This window comes from Podarcis liolepis (assembly GCF_965112155.1).
Source record: "Podarcis liolepis genome assembly, chromosome: 5".
Classification (NCBI taxonomy): domain Eukaryota; kingdom Metazoa; phylum Chordata; class Lepidosauria; order Squamata; family Lacertidae; genus Podarcis; species Podarcis liolepis.
In genome coordinates this window covers 78,043,768-78,057,021 of record NC_139556.1, presented here as the reverse complement: position 1 = coordinate 78,057,021, position 13,254 = coordinate 78,043,768, and the positions used below count along the sequence as shown (strand labels likewise).

General features: G+C 46.0%; 1 long non-coding RNA gene across 1 annotated transcript in view; it reads left to right on the top strand.

Annotated features, from left to right (window-relative positions):
- The window catches only part of LOC310707500, a 123,658-nt gene extending 115,623 nt beyond the window's left edge, over positions 1-8,035 (top strand). The window contains exon 3 of the long non-coding RNA XR_014526517.1: positions 7,987-8,035. This is a non-coding gene — a long non-coding RNA (uncharacterized lncRNA). The remainder of the gene's footprint in view (positions 1-7,986) is intronic.
- Positions 8,036-13,254: the final 5,219 nt, after the last annotated feature.

Here is a 13,254-nt window from a genome sequence, read left to right as displayed (position 1 = left end):
GTAGTGTGATGGCCTGGGACTTGGGCTCGGACTCGGAACCAGAGGAGACTCAGTCTGCACCAGATCCTTTGCCTCAGGCATCACCTGAACCAAGTCTGGGGCTTGATCCTGAAGAGTCCCAGTCTGCACAGGTTCCCCTGCAACAAACACCAGCTGAGCTGAGTCAGGGGCCTGAGCCTGCCCTGGCTCCAGATGCGGGGATTACCTCATTGCCTTCAGCTGGGCCATCGCTTACAGATGCTCCACTACCGGTTTGGTCGGGGAGGCTGAGGCAGCCCCTGGGTCTAGTAACCCACCGACGTCTCCCAAGCTGCAGAGAGAAGGAGAGACCTGAGTACTCGCAGGAGGAGTGCTCGCCTTCGGGCAAAACAGGGTGGTGAGTCACCGGGGGATCAGGACCGGCCACTACCCCGACAAAGATAAAAGGCTGTTGGGCCCCGCCCCAGGTTGTGGGAGCAACATTGCTGTATGCTAGATCCTTCCTGAGATCCTGTACCTGTCTTTGCCTGGTTTCCTGCCTTGTGTCCTGCCTTGGCCCTGTCGGACTGTCTCCTAGTGGAACCTTTGGATTCTGGACTGGTCCTGGACCGCGTTGCATGGGTTACCCCCAGGCCCAGCACAAGTAGACACTGATGGCCTAACCCAGTGTTTCCCAACCTTTTTTGGGCAAAGGCACACTTGTTTGATGAAAAAAATCTCGCGGCACACCACCATTACAGCCCCGTGACGTCAGCGCGCAGCGTCACGCCGGGAGGGACGCACGAAAGTGAAAGTTTTCAATTTTTTTTCCTCCCCCTTGCCGGGGAACCTCCAAGCTTTGGGGGTGGGGGGGGGGAGGAGGCAGCAAAGCGAGGCAGGAAGGAGAGCGCGGCTTGGCTGAGTGAGCTTTGGCAGGGGCAGGGAATGAGAGCCGCGAGGCGGGCGCTGCGGACGGAGGCGCTGCCCGCCGAGCTCGCAGCTCGCCCGTCGAAGCCTGCACGATCACCCGCCGCGGGGAGCCGGGGGCGGCGGCGCGGTTGCCGGGCAGCGGCGGGGGTGGTGGTGGCGGTGGCTGCTTGCCGCCCTCCTGGGCGGAGGCGGGCACGGTGGGCACCGGCACGGCCAAGGGCCCCTGCTTGGTGCCGTCGGATGTGGGAGCTCGCTCGCTCGCCACCCCGCGTGTGCTCGCCGAGCATGCGCAGGCCCAGTAGCGAGCGGTGATAGGATGTAGCGAGCGGCGATGGGGCTAGCCGGAGAAGAGAGGGCGAGCCCCCTCCGCTCCGGCCCTAAAAAGGGCAAGCCACGCCCCCTCCAGCCAGCCGATTGGCTGGCCAGGAGGCGTGGCCGGATGGGATTCCCCTGCTCTCGCGGGGGCTGAGATGGGATTCCCCGCTCACGTGGGGGCGGATGGGATTCCCCGCTCACATGGGGAAGGGCGTGATGCCCGCAACCCCACCTCCTGGGGCAGGCCCAGTAGCGAGCGGATGCGCAGGCCCAGTAGCGAGCGGCGATGGGATGTGGGAGCTCGCTCGCTTGCCGCCCCGCGTGTGCTCGCCACCGCCGCCCCGCCTCTCACCGCCCGACTCGCCCGCCTCGCCCGCCTCCACGGAACACAAGGCAAAGTTCCACGGCACACTAGTGTGCCGCGGAACACCGGTTGGGAAACACTGGCCTAACCCATTCAAAGCCATTCAAGTTGGTGGCCATCACTACAACTTGGGGTAGGAGGCATTTTTCCCCATATCAAACATCTGTCTTTGACAACTAATTTAATTCATAAAACACAACATTGAACCAACTATCTTCTTTACAGACAATTAGTCACCAACATTTTAACCCCTTGTGAAATCTTTCTCAGCCAGGACTTGGTCATTTCTGTCTTTAGTCTAAAATAGTTACGCTAGGTTAGCTTATTTGTATTGCTTTATATAATATTTTATATAATGGATGGATTTAATCTCTGTCTTTATTGACATTGTGATGATATAGATATAGATTATAGATCTAGATCTAGATAGATATTTAATATTGTTTTAGATGTTGTGAGCCACTTTGAGTGGTTTTGTGGAAATAAACAAACAGATTGTGAGTATGATGGACAGGGAATACCCCACTGGGATTGAAGGGTCAGAATGCCTGGTCTCACCCAAGCTGTCATCTGACTCTGAGTTTTCCAACAACTGAAGCATATACAGAAAGTCTTTTCATTCTCACCCCACAATTCTAGAGTTTCATCTAAGTGCTTTTACTTCTGTCCATTCATTCAATTTCAGGTCCATAAATGGATCAGAATTATTCCCAGAAGGGTATATGTTTAAACTGGCAAAGAAAAATGATTGACATAAAGTATAAGTATTTTTGTCATGATTCTGGCATGTTATTAGGTGGAAAAACTCTTCTAATGAGCAATGTCCACACTTCCCAGATGTGCTACCAAGGGTTTGCCAGAGATGTACTAAAATCCACTTTATTGCTGGTGCCAATTGGATCAGAGGCAAACAACTTTATGCTACTGCTCCAGCTACAAATACTGTGCTTTTAAAGTGCATATAGTTTCAAGTGATGTACATGCTTTCCAAAGAGTAGATTGTTTACTCTGGTGACTGGCAGGAAAAATAGATTAGGTTTTGCTCAAACATTACTCCCCGTACAAATTGAGCCAATCATCACATTGCTGCTGAAGATGGAATCTCAAAGGCACTGCCTAGCATGCTAAAAGCTAACATCCACAGTAATTTTGAATATATGAAGCTATCCCAACAAATTAGCCAAGCACAGGGTAACTTCATATCCCACGAAAGTGCTACATGTGGCTCCTTCTCTTTACTAAATTAAGTAGGTCTAGATTTGACCAGCGGATGAGCTACTGCTTAGGGAAACCTCTTTGAGATACAAATGTCAAACTAAGTGTTTATATTTCTCAGAAATCCATAACAGTTGATTCTCAAATCAACCTCATGCAACTGATCTGAGCCAGGTAGAAGTACTTTCATTTGGACATGTGACATGAGGGAACAAACTATCGAACATAGAACTCAGTATGTCTTGGGAAAAGCAGAACATGCATTTAGGACCTTTTTGCTTTGTTGATTGCCGCAAGTCCAGTGCAAAAGACAGTGGACAGGGATCTTTGCAGTGCTTAGAGAACCTGCCTTATACTGAGTTTGGACAATTTCTCCATCTAGCTCAGCATCGTCTGCATTGATTGGCAGACGCTCACTAGGTTTTCAGACAGGAGACATTCCTAGAGCTGGAGATGCTGGGGATTAGATCTGGGACCTCCTGCAGGCAAAGTGTATGGTTTTCCAGGATGTACAGAACAGCACTGAGAGGTACAGTGGGGCGGGGGGGGGGGACTGATAGGAAGTCTGATAGGAAGAAGTGAGGTTCTAGGGAACCAGGCAGAGGGCCAGCCTTCTTGGTATTCGCTCCTGCCTTGTGGAACACCTTCCCTTCAAATATCAAGGAAATAAGCTACCTGACTTTTAGAAGACATCTGAAGGCAGCCCTGTGTAGGGAAGTTTTTATGTTTGATGTTTTACCTTGGTTTTCTAAATTGTTGGAAGCTGCCCATAGTGGCTGGGGCAACCCAGTCAGATGGGTGGCATGTAAAATTATTATTATTATTATTATTATTATTATTATTTATTATTATTATTATTATTATTATTATTATTATTATTATTATTACCAAGGTTGCACATAATGGTTCTCACTAGAGTGTTAAGGCTAGAAGGCCTTTGTTAGCATTATAAAGGCTGCACCCCACTCCTCTTTTTCTCCCTTCCTCTTTTCAAGTGCTTGTGGCTATTGAGGAGATTAAGAATTTCCCATATATTGAGCTACCATAGTGCTGCCCTAAATTGTTGCCACACTAGTCTCTCTTGGGAGGGAAGGGAATGGAAACATGGTGCACATGGTTATGATGTTCTTTGTCACATGAACACTTATCTCGGGGCAATTGCTAGTCAGCCGGTAGGAGAGGGAAAATTCACTGCTAAGCCTGGGTAGTTTTACTAGTGAATCTATAGCTGTACAGAGTCCCCCAACTTCCATTCCATATTACATTTACAGATACTGATGCTCCTGAACAACAGAATATGTGAGGTTATCCTTTCTTTTAGTAGTCTGAAACTGGCTTCACCATTTTCATGAATGAGGTCTCTCCCAGAGGTAACACTGTGTGCTTTTATGTTGTTAAACACCAATATTTTATAGTGGCATTAAATTAACCCCCTAAGAGGTTATTAAAATGCATGTCAATATTAATATCAATACAGAGGTTGATGTTTGTGTTGATCATACCTACTTATGCATGAACCTAATTTGCATTATTTTAATTGCATTCTCCAGAAACAAGATTAAATTACTTCAATTTGATATCTGCTGACTTTTTATGTGTAGCTCATGTGAAAATAGGCTTTTCTTCATTTGCTTTATCAATAATATGAAAAATTAATGGAGCTCTTATTAAGGTTAAAAGTACCTCAGAGACAGCATCATGCATTTGTTGTTATTTTGTTATTCTTGGAATTGCTGAGAAAGTTGTGTGGTTATCACTATCAGAATAATAAAAACTCCATTTGCCTGGCAGGAGGTTACGGGAGGCTCATTGTTGCTATTTTAGAACAGGAGGTTTATAATAATTGACTAGTTCCACCCTTATGGTTAGACTGTCAACATGATCTGCAACCGAGGTAAATGGAAGTACATGGATTTAAGGCAATCTAAGTCCAAAATACTATGGAACTGATGCATGAGCCAAGCAGCAGTCAATATGTAACACAGGCAGGGCTTTTTTCCCAGCAGGAACTTACTAGAACTTAGTTCCAGCACCTATCAGATGCACACTATTGTCATTATAAGAGAACAAGGAAGGTGTTCATGGTGAGTTCCGGCACCTCTTTTTCTAGAAAAATAGCACTGAACAAAATACAAAATATTCAGTGGACAGAATAAAGTGAGGTCTCGTTTCAGCCAATGCCTCCAGAAGCCACTATCCAGATCTTTAATGATTCCACAGCTGAATCTTTAGGGGACACCAGTCTACTAATCCCTCACATTGTGGTCATGACTGCTAAATTGCAAGAAAGAGGTACCTAGGTAATCCAGACTGTTATGTATTCAGTGGTGTGTGTTTGCCTGAGCTTGAGTCTGGACTAAGGCTCCTGAGCCCCTGTGTTCTGATTCGATACATGTTATCCAATCACAGAACATTTCAGGATTTAGGCCTCTGCCATTGGCCCTTAAACCCTGAGTTATGATTTGCAGCTAGGAAGTTTAGACAGCCAATCACGTTGAGAGTGGGAGTGGCCCAGGCCTTCAGAAATGTATATAAGCAGTTGCCCAGTTCTGTTAGTTCAATAAAGGCTCTTGCTGTTATCACTGTGTCCTTACAAGCTTAACAACTGCAAAGCAACAACCCCTTGTTGTGGAAGAACTACTTGCTCTTCCACTGCAATCATGCCAGACGTCTCAGAAATCATGGGAAATGAAGAGGTGATGAGCATTTTGCTTTGACTTATACATTTACATTCAGACAGATCGTGTAAGCATAATCCAACAGGTTTTTTAAAAATGAGAAATCCTATGGGTGAGGAAAAGACCCTGATGTTGGGGAAAATTGAGGGCACAAGGAGAAGGGGATGACAGAGGACGAGATGGTTGGACAGTGTTCTCGAAGCTGCAAACATGAGTCTGACCAAATTGCGGGAGGCAGTGGAAGACAGGAGTGCCTGGCGTGCTCTGGTCCATGGGGTCACGAAGAGTCGGACACGACTTAACGACTAAACAACAACATGGGTGAGGTGCAACGTGGCTTAAGCAGGTGTCCACTTGTTCAATGGGACTTCTCCTTCTTCTCCCCTGCAGCCCCAACAGCTGCTGCAGGGGGTTCTGGGACTTATTACACAAGTGTTATGCAAGTGGGCTGCCACAGTTGGATCTCACCCTATGAATTTAGTGGGATCAGGAATCTGATTTCAGAGAGCTTCCCAGGAGGGTGGCTAAGGAGCCACAGAATGTGGTGGAATTGCCACCTTGCCAGAGAAGGGGAAGTTCTGCTGGTGGGACAACATATTTGGTGCTAGAGGTCCCCTGGTCTGGTGGAAAGCTTAGCTGCCATTGCTGCCCCCTATGTGGGGTTCTGTGTATGCTGGGGCCAAAATGGGGCATTCAAAGGCATGTTGAGAGTCAACAGCATTCACTGAAACCTAGGTCAGTGCCTACTCTGCATGCACCAAGTCCCAAGTTTCAGGTAGGTCTACCTCTGGGAACTTCATGCATAACAGATACTCCACAGCTGAGCTATGTTTCCCCCCCAATGAATGATGCAGGAGGGGAAATGGGAAACTGAGCCATAATCTTAAACTTCTGCCTCTTTCAGAACGTTTGCTAGGCGATAAACATATTTAAGAGTTGTGCAGTTTCTGTCTAGTTAAATATCTGTTTGGAATAGAGGGAAATGGAAGGGCTGTATCACAGCTGTATCAACAGCATCTTTCTCCCCCTTTTTTTAAAGAAGCAGCTGACGCAACATGTCAAGCATGACAGACTTGGCCATGAATGTAAAGTATAAGCTTCATTGACCAATAACACAGCTTTGGACTGGTGCCATAAGAACGTTCTTCTGTAAACTGATGCTACCTTATTCCTTGGATTCTGTGGAAAGCTTTCTGAGACTTAAGAGCACATCAGTGCAACCACCAGCTCCTGACTAATGCTGCTTGATACGTGAGAGTAATACATTTTGATGACATTTTGATGACAAGAGCAAATGAACGTTAGGGTCACAGAGCTTCAGATGTGGAGGCCCATTAGACTTTGGACAAAGGATTAAACTTTGCTAACCTGAGATGCATTTGTTTTACATTGCATGTGAAATATGAAAAAGAGCATTCAGGAAATGATTTGTTATCGGTTATTGAGCCAAGGAGGACAACAAAAACAGCATAAGAATAGCCTGCTGGATCAGAACAATGGCCCATCTAATCTAGCATCCTGTTTTCAAAGTGGCATCATCATCATAGATAGCAAAATAGTAACAACAACAGCAGGAGCAACAACAACAAATTAGTACTACTACTACTGAATGAGATACTGTGATGAGGATGACTGCTGCTGCTGCTGCTGCTAAAATAATCTTCCCTGTTCCTGCCCCTCAAGCATCTGATTGGGTCTATGAGAGGCTTCTGTTTTGATGACATTATGATGGCCCATTTCCTGGTCTAACCCCTTTCACAATATCAGTTGCATGCAATAGTGCCAATGCAGATGTTTTAAACGTGGGTGTTAATGAAAGGTTATGGAATATTAGTGCTAACAGACACAATAAAATAAAATGAGAAGTATGTACATCTATTTAGAAGAACTCAGAAATAGCAAGCAGGTGCACACACACACTATAGTGACAAAATTTATAAAACCATATTTGCGCCTGATGTTCTTGTTGCTCTCTGGCTTTCAGAAGCTGCTGCCACAGATATTCCAGTGCTCTTGTAAACAACTGCCACCATGTTGATATTAATTGCTAAAGGAAGAAGAGAGGCACATTATGCTGGCAATAAAAAAATTGATGTAGCCTTCTGAGGAAAGCAACACAAAATATAAGCACCCAAAACTGCTTAGATGGAAAGGACCTGGCCTAAGGTTATCAGACTTCCCCGTTTCCTGGGGACAGTCCCCAGATTTACAAATCAGTCCCCTGACAAAATCCATCTATTAAATAGGAAGTTGAAAAGTCTCCCTGGATTAATTGAAAAAAATCTGGTAACCTTAACCTGGCCTCTATATAAAAGGCATTCTTTCACGTGCTATTATTTGTTTAACAGCCTAAATACCTCACAGAAACACACTACTATTCCTATTATTGGAGGATATAATATGCTGATTACAGTGGTGCCCCGCAAGACGAATGCCTCACAAGACGAAAAACTCGCTAGACGAAAGGGTTTTGCGGTTTTTGAGCTGCTTCGCAAGACGAATTTCTCTATGGGCTTGCTTCGCAAGAGGAAAACGTCTTGCAAGTTTGTTTCCTTTTTCTTAACACCGTTAATACAGTTGCGACTTGACTTCGAGCAGCAACTTATAGAACGCGGTGTGGTAGCCTTTTTTGAGGTTTTGGATGATTTTTGAAGCTTTTCCAAAACTTTTCCGACACCGTGCTTCGCAAGACGAAAAAACTTGCAGAACGAATTAATTTTGTCTTGCGAGGCACCACTGTATTTTGAGTCTGCTTCATTTTCTGGGGGAGCTACCAGAAACTGTGGGAATAGAACAATGCATACGCCAGTGACTTGGCTGGTTTAATTTAGGAGGGGGATTCCAGCAGTCCTGTTAGCGTGGAAAACAGAGAGAGATGCTGGGGAAGGGAAAAATAGATGGAGTGGGTAACTAAGGGTTACAAATTAAAAATCCCTAAGAAATCTGGGAAAGAATTGTTGTGATGGTGTAGGATATTTGAGAAATATATCCAGAAGGCACTGAAGCCATGGGAATCAACTGCAGGAATCTTTATAGACATGCACATACACAGGAAACATTTTGCATAGGCCAAGCTCTTAAGAATTCAGTACAGAAATACAGTGAAGCGACTTTTCTGCCCTTTTCAGCACCTGCCGATATAGAGAATGTTGACATGTGCTTCAATCAGGTTTTTAGCTTATTGTTGATTTTGATTATCTTTTGAATGTTTCACATAGTTGTCTTTTAATTGCTTTTACTGACAATTTCATTGTTTTGTTCTTTTTGTTAACTGCTTGGTTTCTACAATCAAGCAGTATGTAAATTTTTAGGAAATAACACACAAAACATATCAAGAGAGGGAGGCCTCCTGTACAATAAATCCAGAGGATACCTTTTTTAAAAAGGTCAGAAGCATTTGTTGGCGACAGAGGAAATGACAGAATTCAAAACGGTTTGAGACACTTTGCGACACACTTCACTGAAAGGGTGAGGTGGAATTTAGTTTGGTTTGGGGTTTTTTAAAGGCAAATTGTATTAAAGAAAAGTTATTGCTATCTTTTTAATTATATAAGCTAACTGGAGGTTCAGCAGGCAGCTAAGCTACTCAGTCGTTTGAGGGGATTTTTTTGTGAGTGCCTTCAGCTCTGGGGTAAAACTGTCCCCAATACATTCTTGAGAAATTTGCCCTTGTTTCCACTTTATCAGTTTCTGCCTCTGTCCCAGCTAATTCCCAGTCCTCCTCTTGTCACCTTTGTTCCTCTTTTTATTCATGAATGCCTCTCTCTCACACACACTCCTTCTGACCAAAGCAAGCTCTATGAAGAAAAGACTGACTTTCCAAACACAAGAACTTTTTAATTCACTCTTTGATGTCAGCTAGGCAGATATCCTCCCAAATAGTCTACCTGTCCAATTATCACAAACCTGTCTAGCACATTCCCACCATAAAACCAATACTGGAACCCTGTCACCTCTTGGATCTCCATGTCACTTTCCTAATTTTCTATCTCCCCCCCATATTGTATTTGAGCATTTTCATTTTCAAGGTTCACTAGAACGATACAGCTGTCTGCACCTTGTCTCCTTCCTTTGTATTCCTCTCTTACATATCTCAGGAAGGTCCATCTTCTTATGTATTTCTCCCATGTCTCCTGGTGCTAAATTGAGGTCTTTAAATCAACATCTCTTTTTGTCTCTTGGAAAACTATTTTGTTCTTCTTTTAAGACCACTAATCAACTTACAAGAAATGTACACATTTCTAGCAGATGGAGTCTTTGTTCTTCATCCGCTAAACCACACAGACAATCAGTAACAGGCATGGTGTTCCCTGAACATTTTCTTTTTCTTTGCATGTGCAATAGAAATTGATGGATGACTGAGGAGCTAGTCAGGAGGGGAAGAGCTGTAGCTCAGTGAGACAGCATCTGCCTTGCATGCAGAAGATCCCAGGTTCACTCCCTGTCTGAAATCCTGGAGAGCCACTGGCAGTCAGAGAGCAAGATCAGGCATAGGCAAACTCGGCCCTTCAGATGTTTTGGGACTACAACTCCCATCATCCCTAGCTAACAGGACCGGTGGTCAGGGATGATGGGAGTTGTAGTCCCAAAACTTCTGGAGGGCTGAGTTTGCCTATGCCTGAGCTAGATGGACCAGGGATATGATTGACAGCTTCCTATGTTCCTATGTATGGTGTCTGCAGTATTGCCATCAGTGCCTAATTTGTGTACAGAATTATCAGTTTGCTGTCAATTTTGCTGGCCAATCTACACCAATGTTAGTGCCCACCAATATTGCTAGACTGTAGGATTATCCTATGTATATCAAGGTCACGTTCACTGCATATGTTAATCAAGAAAGCATGATTGACTTGAATTCCATATTTTCAGATTGCAACCAGCCTTTGTAACATTGTATGCCTGGGGGATAATGTCCTTTTGTCTGATTATCTTCATTTAACCCTAAAATGATTAGGCACTATTACTTCTGATGAGCTCTCACAGCTCAAGGGTTCTTTACATTTTGGTTCTGACAACCCTAAGGAGATAAAAATGCATTCCTAATAGGCAAATCTGTGAGAAATATCGGGCTATCTAGAGACTGCATAAGAAATCATTGTTTCCTCTCTTTATTTTATCTTTCCATTTCAAGAACAAAGCAGGGCCCCCATGAATTAAACAGATCTTGAATCCTCTGGCCTGTGTACAACATTATATCCATTAAGGAAAGGGCAGAAATTTAATTCACTTTGCATTTAAAATTCACACTTCTCCAAATTTTCCCATGTAGTTCTGCAGCCAAGTAGTGTGTGCAAAATGCATTTACTGAAGTTAAGTGTGGATAAAACTGCATATATTGATGAAATTAACATGCATTATATTGGGGGAAGCATCTTTCAAAAATATAAGCAAAATTGCATACAGAAATATGTATATTGGAGGAAATTCACACTAAAATGCTGATTAATTATCATGTGGACTTTTAAAAACAAAAATTGCAAGTCGATGTGGAAATGCGGCAAACTGAACTTCAGGTTGGACAAATGAGAAACTGAGAGAAACAAAACCTGACAGATTTTAAATGTTCATCCTGCACAAACTTTGCTGGCAGGTTAGACACCACTGACTAATTGGCGAGGTTTCATTCTGATTTGTTTGTGGGGAGGGCTGTTATTGTTGTTGTTATTGTTGTTGGTATCTTATTACCCACCCTTCACAAGGTTACAAGGTGAATTATAGCATTAAAGACAGCATTTTTAAAAATTTTATAACGCTCCATCAAGCAACAACTGTCCTCATTTCCCATCACTTTCTGTATAGAAAAAGGCCACGGCGGGGCGGTGAATTTGTTGTGCAAGAACACCAGATCAACTAATTGCATAAACTGAATTTGCCTGAATGTGATTGAATCCTACCTGAAAATAGTCTGGGAGTTAGGGATGTGGGTGGCGCTGTGGTCTAATCCACAGAGCCTGCGCTTGCTGATAGGAAGGTCAGTGGTTCGAATCCCCGCAACGGGGTGAACTCCCGTTGCTCGGTCCCAGCTCCTGCCAACCTAGCAGTTCGAAAGCATGTCAAAGTGCAAGTAGATAAATACTTCCAGCGGGAAGGTAAATGGTGTTTCCATGTGCTGCTCTGGTTCGCCAGAAGCGGCTTAGTCATGCTGGCCACATGACCCAGAAGCTGTATGCCGGCTCCCTCGGCCAATAAAGCGAGATGAGTGCCACAACCCCAGAGTTGTCCGCGACTGGACCCAACGGTCAGGGGTCCCTTTACATTTACATTTACCTTTAGTTGTAGTTGGGAAATTTAGTTCATATATTTTTATTTTACCAGAACCAGTATGCCAAACACAAGACTTAATAACTGGTGATCCACCAAGCTGGTGAACACAGTATACCAGCAATGTATTGTGGCATGCAAGGAGGTCAGTAAAGTTCTTATTTTTGGTTCCTTTCAATTTAAGCAAAAAATGGCTGTTTACATCAAGCCTCTGGTAGGCTAGCGGGTTGTGCTCATCTCAGAAAATCCATAGCTATCCAGGCCTGCCTCATACACATATGATGAGAAGAAGCAGTGTGTGCTGGTCCCGGGGGTAAGGTACCTTGGGCGTAGTAGAGTCCACACGAAGAGGGGCAATGTCCGAGGCAGAGAGCCGGGCGGGGAACAGGTACGCTGGAACAGGAGGCTGTGCAGGGAACAGGAACACCGGATGGTCGGGAACAGGAGTACCGGATAGTCAGGAACAGGAGGCCGAGCAGGAATCAGGAACACAGGGAGGTCCGAAGCCAACAACGACGTTGCTCCCGCAACCTGGGGCCGGGCTGACTGGGCTTTTGTCCTCTTCTAAGGCCAGGGGCGGTCCCGGCCCCCAGGAGCCCCGCCTCCTCTGGCCTTAAGGCGAGCACTCCTCCTGGGGGCAACCAGTTCCCTTCGCCTCTCTGCCCTAAGCCTCTGCAGATCAGGAGAGGTCGAAGGGTTACTGGGCCCTGGAGGAGGCTCACCTGTGGCCACTGAGTCGTCAAGCCTCTCTGGGGCCAGAAGGGTTTCACCTGGGGCCAGCTCCTGATGCACTGCCACAGGTGCAGGTTCTTCAGCATCTAGGCCTTGCCCCAGTTCAGCCGGCCCTGGAGGCGGGGACTCTTGTGCAGGCTGGGATTCCTCTGTTTCATCCTCCGAATCGGAATCCCAGGCCATCACACCATCCCCCCTCCCAGGCCCCCCCCTCAACCGAGGGTCCGGACCCGGCTTGCCGGGGTACGTCGCATGGAACTCTCGGAGGCAGGCAGGTGCGTGGATGTTGGCCGCTGGTTCCCAGGAACGGTCCTCCAGTCCGTACCCCTTCCAGTCAATGAGATACTGCAGCTTTCCCCTGCGGTATCGGGAGTCCAGGATGCGTTCCACCTCGTACTCAGGCTCTCCCCGAACCAACACTGGCTGCGGTCGGGGACGGTTCGGGTGGAACTCGTCGGGTGGGGCCACCGGACTCAAAAGGGACCTGTGGAAGACCGGGTGAACCTTCAGTGTTGCGGGTAACCGGAGACGAAATGCCACAGGAGAGACTTGGTCTACGATAGGGAACGGGCCGGTGAAGCGGGCGTCCAACTTCCGCGAAGGTCGAGAGGGGTGGAGGTGGCGAGTGGAGAGCCAAACCAGGTCACCAACGCGAAGTTCCGGCCCCACCTGGCGGTGGCGGTCGGCCTGGGCTTTGTACGCTTCCTTGGCCTGGTGCAGTTGCTCCACCAAAAGCTGTTGCTGGGACTGGAGCTCTTGAAGCCACTCCGTCACCGCCGGGACTGCGGACGCCGGCAGCAC